Below are 22,671 nucleotides of genomic sequence, written 5' to 3' on the forward strand. Positions count from 1 at the left end.
GAAGAGGTGTCCACTCCCCAGTCCCTAGGCATCCACTTCAATTTATAAGAGTTCACATTGAGCCACCTCCTGACTCAGGTTTATGATGTGCACGAGGCTGGGAAATGGCAAAAGCATGTCAAACGCAGAAACGGGGTCTCAGTTGACTTGCCCATTCTAAGCATTCTGACACTGGGGTCCTGCTTTGGTTTATTAGCAAGCAGGTTGCACATCAGCTACCAGCTAGAGGTGACAGAGCACTCTCCATGACAAGATTTTAAAGCCCTTGGTGAGAAGCTGAAATTATTTTCTCCATCTTAAAAGCAAGAAACACAAAGGAACAACTACGCTTTGCTCTACCAGCAGGGAGAAATTCTTGGTCACTTGGTCTTCAGGCTAAATCAGAACCCAAACCCTCACAGACAAAAGGAGGAAAATGGGCTGGATGCAGTCCCAGCCACCTTCCTAGACTGCAGAGTTAGGAAGGAACTGGGTCCTAATCCAAGTCCCCGCCATCCCAACCCATCCACTGCTCAACTTCATCTGCACCACCTCTCCCTGCTGTTTCGTAAGTCAGACACGAACAGTGAGAGGCACCACCTTCCTTTCCCAGTCAGACCCACCCCTTCGACTCCTCTAACCACCAGCTGCCAACCCACCTAAATGTCACTCCTTTCAAAACACGTATTTATTGGATATACTTATTAAAATTGTATATACCACAGTGGACAATGTTAACATATTTAAATATTTTCTTCCAGTCACATATGTTGTTAAACATAGTTTTCTGCCTTCACACAAACATTTAAGAAAGAAAAATGGATTCTAATATTTGCATCCTGCTTTTGTTTTTATACAACATGTCAGGTATTGTGATTTAGTCAACAACATTTGTCCTGGAACATCACTTTTACAAAATGGCTGGACCACAACTCACTGTACAGACTGTGCCATAATCTAATAAAAACCAAAATCCCCACTGCTAGTATTTAGAGTGTTTCAATTGAATATCCTGAAATTCCTCCCTTTGTACACATTCACCAATATTGCTTTCCCAGCATCTTTTCATAACCCCCTTTTCTGCATACTTTTAATGCCACTGTCTCCCCAGAGTTACATCTGCGGTTCTACTGTTCCTATGTGAGTTCCAGGGGAACCCTTAAAGATTCCCTTGATTCCAGCTACCATTTATATGCTGAGACTAGAAAATCTCTATGCCCGCATTTGCCAGTTATATGACTTTGGGAATGTTATTTAAACTGTCTGTGCCTCAGTTTATTACTCTGTGAAATGTGGCTGCTAACAGTATTTCTAAATAAGGAGGTGAGGAATAAATGTGCTGCTCCATGTAGGCAGCACAGACAACGGCTGGTAGGGAGCACACATGGGTGACAAATCACAGATGTCCTATCTGCTCAATGCAAATATTTCAGACTTCCATGTCCAATAAACCTGGACTCTTACCTTTTGCTCACTTGGAATCCATGGCCCACCCACGCTGTGGTGGAAAGAGCACCACCATCTAATCACTGAGCTGTGGGAGAGCCGGGCGCTGTTGCCACCTCTCACTCCTTCTCAAGTGACATATTCTCTCCCATCACACACAATGGATTCCACTTTCTACAGCCCCCATCTCCAGGGCTGTGGCTGCGCTTTCATTCAGGGCTGCATCCTGTCCTTATGAGAGGCTAAGGCCTGCTTTGCAGGGTCTGGGGCTTCCTTTTCAATCCAAATCTTTTTAAGTGAGAGCAGTTTCCTGAAATTTTATTGGATGATGACACTTCCCAAGACCTGTAACACCTCACATTAGGCAAATACTGTGCTCCTCAACAGAGTTGTTCTTAAGCTTTCTTTGGTGAAGGGCTATTTGGTTTGGTTTGGTTTTCTGTAATTACTAATACATTGTGGAGTACTACACTTAATGCAACAAAAAATAAATAAGGTGTGGTGGTGCATACCTATAGACTCAGCTTTTCGAGAAAGCTAATGGGGAGGAGTACTGCTTGAGCCTATATGTTTGAGACCAGTCTGGGCAATATGGGAATGCCCTATCTTTTAAAAAAGGAAATAAAAATTAGGATTTTTTAGATTGGAGAGACATAAAATTGTTATTTAATTATTCTAAAAGTTTTCCAGTAGGGGCCAGGGAGATGGCTCAGTAGAATAAAGCGCTTGCCTGGCAAGCGCAAGGGCCTGAGTTCAATCCCTGGTTCTGCCAAAAAAAAAAAAAAAAGTTTTCCAGTGATCATTCTCAACTACCACACTAATCTAATTGCAGGTTAATTACAGGCAGCTCGGGGACTGGCCTCAGCCTATGCTTCCTTTGAGGAGCGCCACCCTAACACATCCCATGGTTCACCGCTACCCAGAGTCCTCCTACCTTCTAGCCTTTCTAGCTTCATACTTAACCATCCTCTCTACCTGGAATTCTGTTGCTCCAAGTTTCTGACTAAAAACCTGGTGTTCAGCTTTAAAACATAGTTCCCTTTCTAAATCTTCCAATACTCTTCTAGAAGGAACTAATTTCTTCTCTGTCCCTTACACAGTTGTATTCTGGTTTTAGCAATGACAGTCTTCCATCCTAGAGAGCAAACTTATGTAGGGAAAGGCAGTGCCTGGCTCAGCTTTTCATCCCAGGCCTCGGGCACAGTGGGTGCGCAGCAACATTGAGAAGCCAGCCAACCTCAATCTTGTTGAGTATCGTGCTGCATAAATAAGATACGGGTTAAAAGATAAGTGATTGCAGAAGAAAAAGCAAGGGAAATACTAATTTGACTGCATAGTACAGTGGGATATATTTGAATATACTGGCAACAAAATTATTAGTGTCTGAAATTTGGGACCATAAAAAATGCCTTCTATTAAAGGCCTGAAAAATGTGCTTATGATTTTATTATACTTCCTCAAAAGCAAATTTTTCATTTTCATTTGAGAAATCTCAATCTGTGTGTTTTAAGACTCTGGTCCAAGTCAAAATAAGTAGCCAAGGTCTGTGACATCTCTCTGCCTCATTCGGAATGTAAGAACAAGATGGGATTCTAGGTACCTCATGATGGAATGCATTCTTAAGCAGAAAGTGGCAATCATTGAATATATCACATCCAATGACATTGAGGAGGGCATTGCTCTCTATTCTGCTCAATGGACCTTGCTGGAACAGTTATTTCGTATCTCAAATCCATTTATCATTGCCACCAAAGATGTCAGGGCTGAACACCATTGCTGAACAGAATTATTTTATTCTCCTTTCTGCCTAAAGGAAATGAGAGGAAAATGAGGGGGAACCCCAACTTGTAAACTATAGCATCTAACATCAAGTACAATTTCACTCTGCCAGTGACAAAACAAATCGATTCCCCTTTGGGGCAAGCGGTTTATCTAAGACTGTAAAGACATCCCTCACCTAAAAGCAATTTTAGAAGAAGCCACCTGCAGAAAACATGACATTTATTTTCTAATTTAAAGAGATAAGGAAACAACGCAGTGACTAAAAGCATGTCTTCCACCATCTTCCCATGTGCCCAACTGCTTGCACATGCAAAACGAGGCAGCCATTTTGGGCCATGACTGACAATTCTAAGGCTGCCTCTTCCCGATCCTCAAAGCCCTCACTTCACATTGTTTAGATTACTCTCACACTGGCTTTGGGAAGTGAAATTTAAAACTAGTGGGGCTTTCAGAATTTTTTTTTAAAAAGAGATCTTCATCCTGAGAATGGTTTAGAGTATTTTTACTGACTGTAAAATGATGCTATTTTCCTCTCTACTCTAACTCAACAATAAGTATAACTGATCAAATAGCTCGGATAAAGGGGAAGCCTAATTAAAAGATTTATGTTCTCCACAATGGTTTAAAAGAATGAAGCTTCTAACAATCACAGGATGAGCCCAGTTGAAAATAATATGAGGACTACCACTTTGAGCTGCTCAGGAGATATAACCAGGAGTAAACTTGAGAAGCCTCTGGAATTCCTCACCCAGAGCCTCGCACTTCCTGCGTGCAGAGTTCTCAGAAGCTAGTTCCTGCACAGTCTCATTTTGAAATGGCCAGAGTTCAAATAAGCAGTGTGACCTGAGGGGCCTAAGAGAACACTCCTAGCCTCTCAGCCAGCCACACAGCTTCAGTCAGCAACCTCCAAGGGCTTTCTGACTGCAGGTCTGCTCTGACCATTTACTAGAAGTACAAATACACTCACAGAGATAAACTGTCCAAGCCTTAAGTCTTTAAAGTTCACAAATTAACTTTCAATTTTTTTCTTTTTATTACTTTGAAATTCAGGTGTATTTCATAATGCAATATTCATGCCATAAATTTCTACTACGATCATTAAATACTGTTGGGTTTTGAAGGGAGAAGGGTGTATTTCACAAATCTTTAGAGAGTTCATTCAGCACTTTTTTTCCTCTCTGAAGAAAGGAAGTCACATTTTGCCAAGCATAAACATACATAAATCCCAAGGACGAAATTTACTTAAAACCCAGAGCCCACAAGCCTTAGTGGTTGTCAAGCTCAGAAAAATGAGTTTCTTGTCTAAAGCTAAAACTGACAGTGTAGGGCTGGGTGCTTTGTAAACGATCTCTTTTAAGCTTAAGCAACAGATCCTTTGCTGCTATGTCATTGATTTACTGATTCTAAGTCATCAATAGCATTAATCTGTACCTGCCTGGGGACCTATTACAAATGACTTTGAAGATGGTGTGAAGCGAGAGTTTATTAGGGGACCACAGTGTTACTAGGAGGAGGACCCTCTCGGTTACCTTCTTTAGCAGGACGCTACGTGTGACCCCTGTAATGCTGTAATTCCCCCTTTCAGTATCACAGTCGCTTGTTGCTGTGGGCGGGTGCTCAGCCCCTAGGTCTGTTTCAACTAATGCCTGTGGGTCTTTCTTAGAGTTGTGTGTGAGCTAATAAAGCCCAAATTTGCTGATGAGTAAAAAGGAAAAGTATGTTATGGGTTAAAATAATACAAGAGCCTATTTTTTTTCCGCTGTGTTGTGATCCATAGAAATCACCCTGAGCCTTTTCCCTTTCTTCTCTGCCTGGGAAGCCAATTGCTTTGATTGCAGTGATATGAGCTAGCTAAAATGACTTGCCCTTGCTTGTGAGGCAAATGGAACATGCTAATAGAACTTATCGCATTACCCGATGCAAAAGTGCCATAGCTCATTACTTTAAGATAAAAGGATATCATTGCAGACGGCAAGCAGAATTGACTTTCTGAGGCCCGACTTGATGATGATTTAATCAACTGCTCTCTTTCACTTCTCATCTCTGTGCCTGTCGGTTTCACAGGTGCCGTTAAATGAGACACTCAGAAAGTGAGCGGAGGGAAAGAAATTGCTGTCATTACTTTTCAAGAAAGGAGGTATGCAAATTTTCGACAGAAAGATTGCGTTCATAATGGGCCTGGTAAAATACAAGGATCATGCTTGACAGGTGAGGGCAAGTCATTTGTATGTCCTTAAAGCAGAGCAACCGTCCTCGTTTAGAAATGTGCTCGGTAAGAGAAACTACAAATGGGAGTGTGGCAGGGCCAGGGGAGAGGCGGGGCAAGTCACAGAGGCTCCCTTCAAGCTGGCCTGGGTTTGGAGAGGGGGAGGGTGTTCAAGTCTCAAGAAAGCAAAAGGCCCACAAGCACTTGGTACAAACCCAAAAGTGAAGCTCTTGGAAAGGCTGTTACTTTGTTCTATGTACAGAGCTGTGAGCTAGACTGCCAGGTGCAGATTTGGGCTCTTTTGGATGTGTGTTTTGAGACTTTTGGCAAAAAAACCTGGTCTCTCTGGGCCTCAGTTTCACTATCTGTTAAATGGGACTATTGAAAGCATCTGCCATGGGATTGTGGAGCGCAGGATTGGTCACTGAACAAAACACGTCAGTGTCCATAACAAACAGAATAGTGTTTAGAGCAGTATGGAACACAGAGGATGTCCTCACTGACACAGAAACCATTCTTCAGCAGAAACGTATCTTTTTTTAAAGTGTCTGCGAGCCAGTGCTGGCATCCTACCTGGCTTCAGCGTGGAGACAGTAGGCTCTTCGCTGGCTTCAGGAGTGTGAACTGTGCTCTCATGCAGCATGGCTGCGGCTGCTGGCGAATGGTCACAGGGCCTCCTGCAGTCCTGAGCATCCTAAACGCCCAGTGGCAGTGAGCCTCTTCCCTCCCTCCTGCCGCCCACTCGCCCATCTGGATCTGATGCTACCAGAGGCTGTCTGGACAGAGGAAGCCCTCCTGCTTCAGGAGGAAACATCTGCCTCTGGCTGGGCACCTCAGCCAGTCCCTGAATGGCTTAGCCTGGGGAGGGAATGGCAGCAGCTGGCAGACACAGTCCTGCTGGAGGCATTTCAGGGAGGTGGAATGAACCGGGATAGATTAACCGATCTGGGCAGGATGAGCAGAGGTGTTCTGTCACCCACTTTGCCTTCAACAGGCGATTGTTCCACTTTCTCCAACACTCTGAAATAAAAGCATCTTTCCTAAAGTGCTTGTAACTCTGAGTTCTTCTTCCTGGTAATGGAGAAGCTGCAAGCTATTCTTCCTCCCTCCACCCAGGCCATGTGTCACTGAGTGTAGCATCTGCCTTCCACACCAAGTGTCACCTCTGCGACTCAGTTCCTTGCTAACAGGCAACCTTCACCTTGGGCAGGACAGCGAGGGCTGCTCTGTAGCAGGGCAGCTCTGAGCTGTCTGTTTAGGAGAGCTTAATTCCTTTCACATCTTATCTCTGCAACAGACTCTTTCAGGATAAGGATCCTCACAGGAATATTATAGAGCTGTTTGTTTTCCTCCTAGAAACATGAGCCAGCACTTGTAAAAAAAAAAAAAAAACACCAAAAAACCCAAAAAAACAGAGGCATCCTGACAAGAGTCCCAGAAGGGAGGTTTTCCGGCCCTCCATTTTACAGATGAGAAGACAAAGGCCTGCGAAGGCAGAGGCCTGACCCCCACTTCTGCGGTCAGAGGTCATCTTCTCAGCCCGGGTACCAAGTCACTGTTCTCTCATCACTCTACCAAGAAGCTGCTTGAAACTCACTTTCCTGACTGATTGCTTGGTGGGGTGTAGAGGTAAGCTGAAAATGAAGAGGGTGCCAGGACTCGAAGCAGGTTCTGCAGCCAGTCAGCCATATTTCTGTTCCACAAAATGCAGCTCCCTCTCAGGAGGGTGTGCCTAGCACAGTACCTGGCTCACTGGCACAGCCCACTAAATCAGAGGCTGATCTATATTCAAATCCCAACGTCTCCACTTAATAGCTATGCAGGCTTGGGTAGGTACTTAATATTTTGAAGACTCTTTTTTTTTTTTTAAAGGCTATGTATGGGGATAGTACCTACTCCACAGGAGTTTTGTAGATATTAAGCATATGCAGGTCTGTAAAAACAGCCAGAAACAAATACTAAGTTTTTCAACTCTTTCCGTGAAAGATATAGCATGCATAGAAACGAAGTGACAGTGATTAATGAAATGTTGGGTTGAATTATTGATAGAGGAGAAATAATATTGTGCAAAGGTTTCTGATTGGGAGGTGTTTGAAGACTTGATATTACACAATTTGAAAACAAAATCAAGCACCCACCCACCCAAACTAACAAAAACAGAAAACAGCAACAACAGAAAATTTCCCTGGGAACTAATGGTTCTATTTCACTGGGACACAAGATGATAGTCACTATTTCACTGATGAAGTATTTTAAAGTTCACTTGAGTGTTCTTTATGCTCTGGAGGCACACGGGGCGTATAATTGGACCTATTTCTCCAACTATAGTCAGTAACCTGTGCATAGGGGCAAAAGTAAAATGGATAGACACAAGTTTTGGTGTCTACACCTGTAAACTATGCACCACGAAATAATGACTTGTGCACTTTGACCTTACTATGATGGTTACTCAAATTCAAAGTGGCAACATAAACAGACAGAGTGGATATCAAAAAGACCAAGTGATTTTGGTATAACTAGGAAGTCAGCCATTTTAGGGCCTGTCCACAGATTCTGACCAATTAGACCTGGAAGACAGCTAGATAGCCCTGTACACAGAGATTATTTATATACAGGGCTGATATAAGAACTGATGTAGTAAAATTAACAAAGGTAACAAAATTAATTAGGGTAAAACTGGAAGAGATGAAACTTCTTAGAGGTAAGTGAAAAAAGAGGTCAGAAGAGAGACAGTAATAGACCAAGTCTCACCTCCCAGGACACTTCTCTGGCTCTATTTTGCAGTTGACACCTAGAATCTCCAATACTGGTGGTCAGTTTTCTTTCTTTTTTTTAAAATTAATTAATTAATTTATTTATTTATTTGTGTGTGTGTGTGTGTGGCCAGCTCAGCCCACCAGGGGGTGGGGCAGGCTGGCATGTGGTGCTGGGGGACTGAACCGTGGTCCCTGTGCTTAGCTTAGCTTGTTCTAGGTAGGTGCTTTAGACCACTGAGCCATCTCACCAGCCCTGGTGGTCAGTTTTGTATCTAAGAGTTTCTTCATATCTTGCTCCAGCAGGAACCTGGCGTCTAGTAGGTTCTCAATAAATACGTGTGTACAAATGAATTACTGAGTCTCAGAGCAAAATACATGGAAGTGTTACGGACAGTTGGTAAGATCAAGAAATACACATTGATGGATAGGCAGTAAGGCATCTGAATGTGGTAGGTCTAATGTGTCTATGAGCAGGACACAAATAATTGTGAAGCAGAAATCCTCAGAAAATCATACCACATGCTTGGAGAAATCAGATTATAAAAAAAAGTCATGAAACGCTGGCACTGTGTATGTGGGGGGCACCTGTAAATCCTCAGCCTCGGAGGCTGAAGCAGGAGGATAGCTATGAAGGCAAGGCCAGCTGGGGCTACAAAGTGAGTTCAAGGCCAGTCTGAACTGCACAGTGAAACCCTGCCTTTAAAAAAAAAAGCCAGGAAATTCAAAATCCTAAAATATTTGTTTTCACATTTGACTTACTTCAAGCCAACTAAAGTGGCTGGACTTGAACAGGAAAGAGGAAAATGGTGAGCTCATGCTGCTGAGATAGAATGGGCATATTATCAACTTTCCACTACCTAGATTGTTTTAAAAATCAGGACAGTGCAAAGCTTGGCTAAAGGAATACAAATATGACTTGAGGCAAACTATGTATACATGCTAGAAGGTAGTTCAGACAGATCTAAAGATGTCTTGGAAGACCACTCCATAGCATCCCCAAATTGATTTGTTTTTCTTCTTTGACGGGTATCTGCCTTCATTTCTGTCCCTCTTAAAAGTCATCTTATTCTTAACTGTGATTTTAAACTAAACTGTATCCAACAACAGTCTTTATTTTAGGATAATTTACCAACCCAGTCTTCTATGTCATAAACAAGGAAGGGCAGAATTACTATAAATTGTCTGCAAGAAAATACAAATTGCCAAGATAAAAACACCCACTAGCCTGCCAGTCTCAAGTTTCCTATTTTGACATACTATATGCAGTAATTTGGTATCCACAATCTCTTATTAGAAAATGAATGTGCTATTTTTCTGAATGCTGCAATTACAATAATTGAATTTAAAATGGGGATTGAGTTTCTCTATTTGGAGGAAAAGAATAATTGTGTATTTCTGATTAAAATCAAGGGGACTGAAAAGAGGTTGTGCAAATTCCAGCTTTAGCCTCCCTGAGCGACTCCTCGTCAGGCCAGAAAAGCAGTTAGCCAGAGAAAAGACAAATTCAACAGCATCAAAATGGACCAGGACCTCAGCGGCAGGCACTGTCTTTGGCCTCATTTGCTTTGTCTCCTGGCCTTCAGTCACAACACCCCTGTGACAGAGGCAATCAGAGTGCCTGGCACTGTCACATGGTAAATGGCAGCCACGCTGGAGTTCCCCACTGTGTCAAAAATTAAGAGTTAAAATGCAAGGAAAACAAACATCTCTTTGTGTCGAAAATGCCTATCGTTTTGTAGCCTGCCAGTGTTTTGGAGTACTCTGCCCTGCACTCGTCTTGGGGGGAGGGGCGGGGGGCGGGGAGGACGGATGCAGGAGCTGAGGGTATTCAGGCACTAACGCTTTTGCTGTGTCTTTTGTTTTACCAAAAAATTATGTTAAAAGTCCCCTTCAAGGCTGAGAGGTGGGGAAAGGAAAAGGAGTGGAGCAAGAGGGTAACCTGGCCTTTTATGTTACTTGATGGCAGCACTCAGTTGCCTGAAACCCCCATTTATCCAGACATGAAGGTGAAATTTAGTCTCCCAATTCCTATGTTCCTCATAACACTGCTTCTTAAGAAAAGGGAAAATAGTTTTCCTCGCACCAAGTAAGGCAACTGATTTTTCTACTGGTTTTACTATTCTTCTAAGTGGCTTTACTGTGGCATAATTGACATTAGTAAACTGCAAATGCATCGCACAGCTTGATGCCCTTCCACATATGTGCACACACCTGTGAAACCAGGACCACCGTCAAGACAGGGAATATATCCACTGTCCTAGAAATTTCCTTAGGTGCTTTGTTATCCCTTCTTCCTGTTCCTCCTCATTCACTCTATGCCCCTGCCCCTAACCACAGATCTGCTTTCTGTCACTGTAGATTAGTTTGTATTTTCTAAAATTTTATATAAATGGAATCACACAGTGTGTACTCTTTTTTGTCTGGTTTCTGTCATTCACTGCTTTTACTATTTTGGCAACGAATTAAAAAGGAGCCTCCTAGCTCCAAGGCAGCAGGCAACCTTCGGAAGCTGCCATGGCCAGGGTTTATTGTTGTCCCCCATGAATAGGACCGATTACTTGGCCTCACTTTATTCGTAGGCTTTATTATGTACTTCAGTAATCAATAAGCACTTCTATGGCAGAGGGTTTATTTTACCCTATAAATCCAAGACAGAGAATGATATTAAGACATCAGTATGGATGGGCTCTGCTGCTCCGTAATGCTACGAGGAGAACACAAGCAACAGATTTAAATCTAAAGAGGTTACAGAGCAGTCACAGCTCCAGGCTGGATGGCAGGGATCGTAAAAGACTCAGGCAAGATCTATAGCAACTCCACCGTAAAGCAATGGGACAAGAAGGGGTAGGAGTGAAAAACCCAAACGGAGCAGGCATGCTGGTCATCTGCCCCAGAAGAATGACAAATGCTGGCTTGGGTAGACTGTGAAGAGCCCCTCTCAAAAATCCAAAACATTTCCTAGCAGAACAAATAAAAAGGTAGAGAACAGAGCAATTTCAGGCTGCCACTACAGAAAGTCTCGCTCTGCTTTAGGAAGCCGCCTCCTTGGGAGTGGCCTCCTAGTCCCAGGAGGCCTTTATTTCTCTCCCCTGCAACTCCTCGCCCCAGGGCTCCAAGATAATTATCACTGGAGCATCTTTTCTCTAGCTGGCCCTGGGAGACTCATCTTTCTTTTCAAAAGCAAAGAGGTCAATTCACGGAAAAGGGAAAATAAATGGCTAATAAACATATGAAAAAAATGTTCCACCTCACTAGGAATCAAAGAAATGCAGATTAAAAAGAGGAATATTTCTTTCATCTATCAAATTGGAAAAAATAGAAATGCTGAGCTGCTGCCTGAGCAAAGCGACCGTGAGGCAGATACTCATGCACTTCCGGATGCGTCCATATCCTATCTGGAAAAGAAGTTTGCAAAATAGGTCAGAAGCACACAATAAGAGCCTTCTGATTTTTCTTATGACTTAGTTCAACTCCTCTCTTCTGGGAGTGTGAGTGTGTGTGTGTGTGTGTGTGTGTGTGTATAATTTCTTAAGGAGCAAAAATGTCTACAAGAATTTGTTTTAAAATTTTATCATAAGTTAGTAAATAACCTAGTATGATATTATTTATACAGTTGCTGTCAATACCTAGTAAGGGCCAGGAAATACTACATAAATTTCTTACAAGAAACCTGTAAGATGCGGTGGTTAGCATTCTACCTTTACAGTAAGAGCAAGGCTTAAAGACATTAAGCAAGTTGTCCAGAATCAGGTATCTGTAATTGGAAGGCCAGACATCTGAACCCAGGTATGTCTGGTCTCTGCAATAATCCAGTAGAGAGAATTTAAGAACCTAAATGTTCCCAACTGAGGAATAGGTTGATACACCAGTGTTGTACCCATCAGAAATATAGTCCAGATAGAATCTTATTGAAATGGAAAAATGATCATGGTAATAGGTAAGTTAAAAACCTTGAGGTGATTTTTGAGTGAATTATAGTCCCACCCTCAGCCTTTGCGAGTAATAAAATAGAGGACGGTATCTGATTCACAAGGCAAAAGTAAGAAGCGACCCATGAAAAATGTCATTGCCATTGTTACCATTACAAGGAAAGAAGCAAGACTCACACAAGTATATATGCAATATTGCGTTAAGATTGCTAACCAGCCAGGGAGATAGCTCAGTGGCATAAGTGCCTGCCTGGCAAGTGCAAGGTCCTGAGTTCCGTCTGTGGTACAAAAAAAAAAAAAAAAAAGAGAGAAGTGGAAACAAGATTGCTAAACACACAGAAGAAAAAAATCTGGACAAAGATGCCTCGAGTGTTAACATCTCTTCTTACTGAATGACGAGTTTAGGTCTTTATTTTCACATTTAAATTTCTTGTATTTTTTTAATCTGTAATGTTACATATTATTTTCAATTACATGAGATAGAGACACACACACACACACACACATACACACATACAACATAAAATGTCACCCCATGATGAAATTCCTGAGGTCGTGGTGGACACAGCGCTCCAGAGGCTGTTATTCTTTACGTGGTAAAGAATAATTTCATTGCTTTCATTTCATTTCATTTCAAAGCAGATTTCTCTGTTCAGATGCTGCACTGAAATGAGTACATTTGTGGCATAACCTACCTGGGCTACAACATAGTCTGTCCAATGCACGAATCACAAGGATCTGAGTTTGAGTTGAGTTCTTCTCTTAACAATAGTGTGGCAAAGTCATTCAATCTCACTGTGGCTTAGTTTTCCTCATCCATAAAATGGGAATTACTATATGTAGCTTCTAGGTTTGTGTTTTTATTAAGTGAAGAAATTATTGCATTTAAAGCATTCAATATAAGTATTTGGACATAGTGCACTCTCAACATCTGGTTAACATCATCATTCTATGACTTATGCCTTTCTCTTTTGTCCTAGGCAGTAATGTGAAAGTCAGACTCCACACACCCAAGTATGCCTGCAAGTCTTCTGTGCAGTCCACACAGAGGCCTGGATGGTCTTTAGCCCCCAGGCTGCCTCCTTTCTTTATGAGTGGCAGCATCTGACCAATAGGCATGGGGCGGGCACAGTGTTTGCTAGGAGGTCAGAGCACGGAGCATGGCCACACGGGCCTCCGGGCCTGGCAGCCTGTCTGCCATGCCTTTCGGAATAGGAGAAGCAGATGGTCATGGTGAGAGGCCCCAGTTCTCAGGCTTCTAGGGGATGAATGCGACAGAAGGGGGAACCTCCAACCTGCCACACCACCCTAGGATGAAAATTTCATCCTTCCTAGTTCAGAGAAAGCACACAGAAGGCAGCCCGCGCCTGTCTCCCATTTGGAAAACAGCTATTTCCAAAGCTTCTGAGCCACACTCCACTGTGCCTTGGAAAAGGAACATGTAAGTAACGGTTTGCAAGCTGCCAGGAGTGTGGGCTTCACAGCGCACATTGCAAAGCTCACGCCTGTCACCGCAAGACGACAAGTGTGCTCTCCACGTCTCTCTCTCCCCTTCTAGATCTTAAAGGGTTACGCCTGGAAATTGCCTCGCTGTGCTTCTGGGACAGTATGAAGGATGACTGCCATTGCCACGGTCAGCTATGACAGCGCCAATTTGATGTGCTGCCATCAAGGGCCTTCTAAGAGCTGAGCGCCCTGATGGTTTTGTGATGCGAATAGTCACATTGCAAAATGGTTTTCCTCTCCCGCTGCCTCTGCCTCCATCTGCTGCTGGGCTAAAGGCACAGCCGGTTGCCTGCCTGTCACAGCATGTATTAAAATTAGCTGGGGAGGAGGCACTCAGTTGTGCTAATTACATTTTAATCATTGGAAATGTGTTGGCAAATCAAGCCTTGATTGCCATCTCGGAGTCTGTCTCCTCCAGCAGAGTGGAGGGGCCGTCTGCATTCGGCAGGGCCTGCTGGGCTTTCTCCTTTCACAGAAGATAGACTGGGGGCCCTGCTGGCCCACCACTGAGACCGCTTTGGCACATTATTAAAAAGCCACAAGGCTTGTTTCAAATCATCCCTGTGTGAGACCCGCTCATTCTCACTTCCCTGGGCATTCCAACAACTTGGTACTTTTAACTAGAGCTTTAGTGGGCTGCAGTACTGCGGGCTCAAAGCTTGTGTGTCAGAGGCAGGGGGCAGGGGCTCAGGGGGCGGCAATCATGTCTTGCTAGCACCTGGGAATCAAGAAGGGGCCTGCTGACATGAGGTACCCTCCCTGCAGATGGGCCGTGACCACTGCAGGCCTTGCATCAGCAGGGCTGCGGTAGCAGCTGGGATGAAGTTGGAGGACATGGAACATATTTTGTGGGCTGTTGTAGGTTGCTGGACAGGTTCATGGGGTGGCAGATCATTGTTCTGTTGTGGAGTTAGGGAGCTAGTGACTTAGGGTCTCTGTTCCAAGCTGCAGGGAAAGCCAAGAACTACCTCTATTCATCCAAGCAGAGGCTGCCACAGTCTGACAGGAGAAAGGAAGCCACAAACCTGGGCAAAACCCATTCAAAAGAGCCCACCTACAGCAAGCTGCTGAGTGTAGAATCATTCACATTAAAAATGCTCACGTTTGGGTGGAATTGCTTACCATTGTTTTCCTGGGGGCTTGCTTGTTACACACAGAACAAAGAAACAGCTAATAATATAAATGAAACAAATGCATTTCCAAAGTATGATGGCTTGTAGTTACTGATGCTAGTGAAGGTGTTGGGTGTTAGGTTTAACTATATGTAATCAGACTGGAAAACAAATCTTTTAATCACATACACCTTCTTTTCCAAAGGTTTACTCTTGTGTCACAAATTAGAAATCTTAGCTAAAAATAAAAATAGGCACCTCCGTGAGAGCACAAGCTAAAACTATACAGCCACAGATGAAGGGGGGGAAAGGATCTGTATGAAGAGAGAATCACTCTTGAGCAGCAAAGAAGGGTTTCTTAACACAGGTGGAATTTGAGAAAAAAGGGATTTCAAAGTCAAGCTTCGGAGAGGTCTGTGGCAGCAGGGAAGAACTCATTGGGTTGGCATGTATGAAGACAATGACATTTTTTTCTTTGAGCGTTTTTATTAATTGGTAAGCAGTGAAGAACATTACATATGTCTTAGTATAGTTCAATTACTTTTCTGGTAGTAAATCCATGTAACCAGCACATTGATCAAAGAATAGGGCAAAACTTTAGAAGGGCCCTGTGTTCTCTTCCAGTGGCCCCCACTACTCCAAAGTTAATCTGTATCCTAATTTTTAATAGCAAACGATAGTTTTCCTGGTTTGGGGATTTCATATAAATGGAAGTACGATTTGCATTCTTTTGTGTTGGCTGCTTTCATAAAGTCTTATGTTTATAAGATCTGTCCAAGTATTTGGGGTAACATGCTTTCTGGTGGGTTCTGTGTGTGTGTGTGTGTGTGTGTGTGTGTGTGTGTGTGTGTGTTTGCAGAAAAGTTCCAAGAATGCCAAGGATAGTTGGTTGGATCTACCCACACAGGTTTGATTTTCGAATGTACTTTGAAGGAACTGCTATTTAAATGCCTCTCTACTCAACACAGAAGACAGAGAAGGCAGCAAAGCAATCTTGGGGTTGTTGTAGCCTATGACAGTCCATCCAGGGGAGGCCAACTAGGAGAGCTAGCTTTTAAACAGTGTGGATGACCAGATCCTAAATAATAGTTGTGCCAAGACATCTTTTTTTTTTTTTTTTGTCAGCACACGTAAAATTATCACAAAATATTTTAAGGCCTTAAAATGTTTCACTCAATGAATTCAGGTGGCCTAGTTAGCAATCTTGAGGGAAAAAGCAAGCCTTAGTAAGTCTGCTTGTATCACCACCATACAGATGAATAATGTTTTGAACTATGCCATGCACCTATAGATATGTTCTATACTCTCATGCTCAAGAAGATACTGCTAGGCAAGCCTGATAGGCAGTCTATGTTTTATAGAGAAATGAAAAATTCAGAGGTGCATGATAAGGTCAAAACTCCACAGCCAGTGACAGCAGGATCCACAGCTAAAATCTTGGCTGCACTGTCCATTTCACCTTCGTAATGAAGCATCCTCAGGGAAAAGCACAAAGATATTCATGAAGGAGCACCAGCTCCGAACCCCCTTTGGGCCCTTCCTTGGCCTGAGCTTTGTTACTCAGGCAAAGACGGGAAAAGGCCATGAGCAGGTTTGAGCTGATGCTCCTGACACTGGCCGGCCAGGTGAGCAGGGCTCCCCAAGGAGGTGACATTTGTCTCTAAGTCAGCAGAAATGTGCACTCTGGATAGGAAATGGCCCACTTTGTGATCACACACAGCCATAGCATGGCAGCCATACTGCAGTCCCAAATGGCAAGCTCTTTGTGCCTAGAACAAGGAAGCCCTGCACTTTAGACCTGCTGTGCTAGGAGACTTGTTATCTTGTGAGCAAGACTCTAGAACGTTAGACTTTAAGACTAACTAAAATTGCCTTCAGCCCTGGGATTCCTTCTCAGTACCCTTCAGGACTATATAGTTTATCTTTCCTCCAAGAGCCTTCTCTTGTATAAAGTCTATGCCTGAGAGTCATTGGACCTTGATAAATGATGGCCCTTCCACTGTGTGTCAGACATCCGATCTCACCTTCCTCTTTCTGTGTCACATCTGGGCAATGAGCATAATTTTCTTTCTTACTTAAGAGTCTTATGTTCATCTCCCCCACTGGTAATCCTTCCGTCTGACACTGCATTCTGGAAGCCTGTGAAATGGATGAAGCTGTGATATATATGATTCCCAGTCTCTGACCAAACTACAAATGCCTCTTTCATCCCAATTTTCAGGGACAGAGTTGACCAGATAACCATGACCAGAATGCCCAGGTAAAGTCCCCATTCTGTCAGGTCCACCTTATCCCTGATAAGAAGAGCTTGCTAACTGTGTGTTCATCTCTACACAAGCTTTGTTGATGCTTATTAAAATGGCTTTCCTCATCTGGTCCTTGGGATAGCATCTGGAATACTTCACTGTCCTGGGACTCCTTACTCTGCACAATGGGTCAATGAACTTAGCTTCAGGGGACATCAGGGAAAGGAAAGGTAGCATTCACTGACAGTCTGCTGGGTACTAGGTGTGTCCTCTGTGCTGCCTTGTTTAAATTTCACTTGAACCCTAAAAGGTAAATAGCATTATCTTCTTTGTATCAAATTGAAGTTTTAGAAAGGTTACTCAGTTCTTTGGGACTCAAATTCAAGAGAATATGACTGACGACCAGACTCTTTTCACTCCAAAAGCACTGTGTAAGACAAGATTTGTCTAAAAATAAGCTGTACATAGATGACTCTAAGGAGGACAGAACAAGACATGGAGAAGATGCACCTATGTAGTACATTTGTAGCCAAGATGACGCTGGCTCCTGGTGTACATTCTGTGACTTGAGCAGGCCCATATGGAGACTCAGCTGCCGATTTCTGGGATATCTTGGTTACCTACATATACATACAGGGCTGTCTGAGAAGGAGTATGGATTTGCTCTCAGGTACATTGGAATAAGGCTTCTTGGACGCATCAGTCAGTGAAGGCTGAGGAGCTTGTGGGTGGAGTCCCTCAGCTTGGTCCAAGCTTCCCAGTCCTGGCAGCAATGCCAGAGAGGGATCAGGTGGACAAGGCATATAGTACTTTGTTTTAAAATAAATATACATAAAAGCTGGACCTACACTGTTTTAAAAATGCAAGGGAAAAATCTGATGAGCTGCCAGAATGATTTCAAACACCCATGATCTAAAAGCATGAAAAAGTAGTATGAGGCTCTCACGCTGTAACAGTCTCATCTTCAACAGTGTCCATTTGTGTCAGGTTAACTAGCTCATTATTCAGAGACACCAGTACTCTGTAGGTGCCAAGTGATCTTATGTTCTTCACTCTACAGAGACCCTTGAAAAAGTTTTTCTTAGAAAGCTTTGCGACCTAGAGCTCACTTACTTCCAGTCTTTTACTTTTAGCTTACTGGAACTTATTGAAAGCCAAAGTAAGGACATAAGACTAAAGAATGATCACCTTGGTCTATTCTTAGGCACTGTATGAGGTCACCAAAAAGACAGTTTATAGAAGGCCAAAACTCTCTTCTTGAATATAAGAATCAAAGCAGCAAGGTTAGTGTCCTTCATCAACAGTCCTTGGCAGAGAGGGCTGTGTGGCCATGTGTGTTCTCTAGCATCTTTTTTATATATAGGTTTAGTACCTCCATGCTTTCAGTCTATGCTCCCCTGCCAGACTGAGCACACAGTAGACCCCCAGTAACCATCCACTAACAGAGAACTAGAATTACTCATTCATATACTAAAAATAATTCTGCTGCTGTACTTATGGGGTTTTTTTGACATGAGTTTTATAAGTTGTGTGTTATATTAAAAGTTCTGACAAGTAAGGCACATATTCCACTGTGTTTAAGAAATCTTCCACATTTTAATACTAATACTCAATAAGCAAATATCCAGGCTGTGTGCTTATTATTTCAGTGGTGGACACTGTTGTTTTGCTCTCTAGATGCTTCTTTTCAGACAAACTTTTCCTTTGGTAGAATTTCCAACTATTGTGTAGAGCTTGTTGCTTATGTTGCCTGGGGTTTTCTCTGTTGAGATTTTCTAGAGATCTGATGTTGGGGCGCACAGATGATGGTTACAGATGATCAAGACGGCTCTGCCTGCTGTAGACTGTGAAAGCCCATGGCACGCAGTCCAGCAACACTGTCTTCTAGATACATTATCCTGTTCTTCAGTTTGTAATATAACCCCATTTCTCTCAAAGCAGCAATACGTTTACTTGAAAATACAAATTGTTCCCAAATCATGATTTTTTTTAAAACAACCTATAGGTTTCATCTCTACATAAGCTTTACTTTTAATTTAAGACTAACCATTTAATTTTAATTTTAAACAGAAAAATGTAAAATAGCTTCAAAACAGGCTAGGAGGATGTTAACAATAATTAATATATTGAATACTGTCATATGCATAGTAGTTCAGAGTATAAGATATAGGCATAAAATACTGTTTAAAAATATTAGCACAAACCTTTCTTTTCAATAAACTATGAGAAAGTAGCTGTAGAACTATAACTATCCTTTGTATATATATATATTTTTTCTTTACCCTTCCTTTCCCCTTTGTCTCATCAGTTTTTCTTTTCTTTTGAACAGTTTTTCCCTATTTATAATATCAAATATAAATTTTATATTTTACTTATTGTTTTAGTTTCTCATATTAATGAAGCAATACAATGTTTATACATGTGAGTCTGATTTATTTCACTTATGCCCTTGATCTCAAGTTTTATCTTTAAAAGGCTCACATTTATCTTTATGGCTAAGTGCTATATATATATATATATATATATATATATATATACATTCCTCAGTTGAGGGGCATTTGGGAACTTTGTAATGGCAAGACTTAGTCATTACAAATTTGCTGCTATCAACATGGGTACAGATATATAACTGTAGCATGATGTTTTTGATGCTTCTGGGAAGATACTCAGAAGGGGAATAGCTGGGTAGAATGGGAACTCTAATCCTAGTTTTTCAAAGGATTCTCCACAGTGATTTTCATGGTGGTTGTGCCAGTCTATACTCCTACAAACAGTGAAGAAGGGTTCTTTTTTCCCCCACATCCCTGACAACACTTTTTTTTTCTTTTTATCATAAGTCATTCTTTCTGGGGTAGGATGGAATCTTTGTGTTGTTTTAATTTTTATTACTCGAATAACTAATGATGTTGAACATCTTTTCATATATTTATTTGTCATTTGCAATTCTTTATGTGAGAAGTGTGTATTCATCTCAAATGCCCATTTTTGGATTGGGTCTTTGAATTTTGGGGGCCTGATATTTTTCAATTCTTTATTTGTTCTACATATATGTTTGCTGTGGGAGAGAAAACTGGTTTACGATGATTTGACCTAAGACTTTTTCCATTTTAGGATGATGGTGCAAAAGCAATTCACAATTGAGAAATGTAAGGAGTGGAGAGAGGCTAGCTAGCTGCCTGAGCTGCTGCCACTCCTTTTGCTCTTTTGCTCTTTGCTGCCACTATGAAAAGTTGCTCTCTGCCATGTGCCACTCTGCCTTGGAGTCAGCTGAGTATTGACTGAAACCTACACTGACTGCAAGCTAAATAAACCTTTCCTTCCTTAATTTTGAGTGTCAGGTATTTATCCCAGCAATGAGAGAAGAGTAACCAAGATACTCACCAACTGACAAATGGATAAGATGTGGCTTTTTATCTAATGAAGTACTACTCAGCCAAAAAGAGAATAAATCTGAGACATTAATAACTAAGTGGATGGACCTTGAGACCATATTTTAAGTGACATGAATTGAATACACATGTGTAAGTATCACATTGTTTCTCTGGTATGAGATACTGAAAGTATAAAAAAAATTAGCATTTATACTACATACTATGACACAGGAAAAAAGAAATGTGCAACTGGTAAGGGGAACTCAGGAGTGGGGAGAGGAAAAGGGAAGAAGGGAAAAGAAAAAATAAAAAGGGAGAAATGAGAACACAGCTTTTGTAAATGAGGAGGGGAAGGAAGAGGAACTGAAGGGAAGATACGGGAATGAAGAACGAAAGAGGAATTGAAATAAATCATGAACAGGTCCTAAGGCCCTATGATGTAAGTGATCATTCTGTGCATTTAAAACACACCACTTAATAAAAAGCCTAATTAATTAAACTAATTAATAAAAAAGTAAATGACAAGATTTATAGCACTCACCTATATCTCAGCCAAGGGGAAGAGATTTGTGCCCCACTGCTTCTAACTTCCTGAGGTGCATCTGACTTCCAAACACGCTCACATTCTCTTAGCGTGTCTACTTGCAAGTGCGTGAGTCAGAGTGAAAGGCATGGACCTTCTGCGCCAGAGTCAGAGTCCAATTTCCTAGTTGGATTAGCTTTTGAACTTCCTTTAAGATTAAATGGATAATTTATAAAGGGTACTGTGAATAGAAAGTCTACCAGTATTACAGTCTTAAACTCCTTCCTGCAACTACTGGGTCATTTCAGTCATTATTTTTATTAGTATAATGTAGGAAAAATAGCGGATGTCCCTGCCTTATAGAGTTGGTATAATGTCCCAGCTCAGGATCAAAGAGTAAGACAGATCTGATTTAACAGTTGTGTTTTTCTTAAATTAGGCTTTCCTCTCCCATTAAATGCTGATCAAAATGAAATGGCTCTTTGTGCAAGCAGTGACTCACTCCTTTAATCAATAAACCTACACATCTTTCATGGAAGCCATTCTGGGACTTTATAGAAGCATAAGACTGTTTCACTATGCCCAGGCTCACATGAACTCAATTGTGTGAGAAATTTTGAAAAAATATATGCATACAGACACTCAAAATGATCTTTGAAATGTAGCCATATTGTAAACTATTCCCAGTCATTTACTGACCAAATACTGTACAAGTCATTTTTAAGACTTACAACATTTATATTTAGATACACACATAAGTGCATCAAGTGATAACAGACAAATACATGTCCTGGGTGTGTGTATAACAACACATATCAGTCTTCCTCTAGAATTACAATAGGACCATACAGACAGAATGATAGTTAACAGTTAGAGATAAATCTTTTTTTGTAGGCTAGAGACATTTTCTTTGGTACCTTCGTCATAATCCAAAAGTAGCTTAATCCATAAGGTGCTTAAATCATTAGCCAAGATGAGACCTTCAGGGCTGTGCACACCACTGTTTTCAAATCTGTTCTTTCATGTGATGTGCCAGTCGAAATTATTTCTACAACATGGTCAAGACCAAGGGGATATGATCTCTAATGCCCTGAATTTCTATCAGCATATTTGTGAGAATCATTTAGAGATAGCACAATAATCCTCTTTGGGTTGGAAGGATTGCTAATTCTTCTTGCTGCAAAGTTTTAGAAGGCATGTGTTTTAATAGAAAGGTACAGATCAAGAAGTATGCCTGATGTAGGCACACAGCATGAAAGCCCACAGCCAGGTACATGGAAGCTGGTTCTTTTCAGGACTGCACAGATTTTTCTTTTTTGGTACCATAAATTGAACTCAGGGCCTCGCACTTGCCAGGCAGGTGCTATGCCACTGAGCCACCTACAGCCACAGCCCCAAGTACCCAGCTTTTAACTTGCTTCTTTTCCTGATCACTAGGTGAGGGAGTACCTGATTATTTTCACTCATAATCACAAGCAGCTTCCTCCTAGCTGGGGAGGGAGGCAAGCAATTTACAGCTGTTCTCTGTAGGCAAAACGGTGATGATGATCAGTGATTGCATCTGAGTACCCAGAATGTACCAGCAGGCACTGTTAGCACTAGACAGCTGACAATAGCTGCTGTTTGCAAGGAGTTAAGTGGGTACTTTCCTGCTCCCACTCCCCTGATCGGATCTTCTTGTTTTCCTTCATTTCTTCTTTCTTTCTTCCTTTCCTGCACTTTGTCTTCTTCCAGGAAAAGCAAAGGAATAGTGTTTGTTCACCATCACTCCTGAGTGCCTCTACTGTGGTTTTGCTTAACAGTGTTACTCTCACC

The sequence above is a fragment of the Octodon degus genome, unplaced genomic scaffold (assembly GCF_000260255.1).
Source record: "Octodon degus isolate 3935 unplaced genomic scaffold, OctDeg1.0 scaffold00035, whole genome shotgun sequence".
In the NCBI taxonomy this organism is placed as follows: Eukaryota; Metazoa; Chordata; class Mammalia; order Rodentia; family Octodontidae; genus Octodon; species Octodon degus.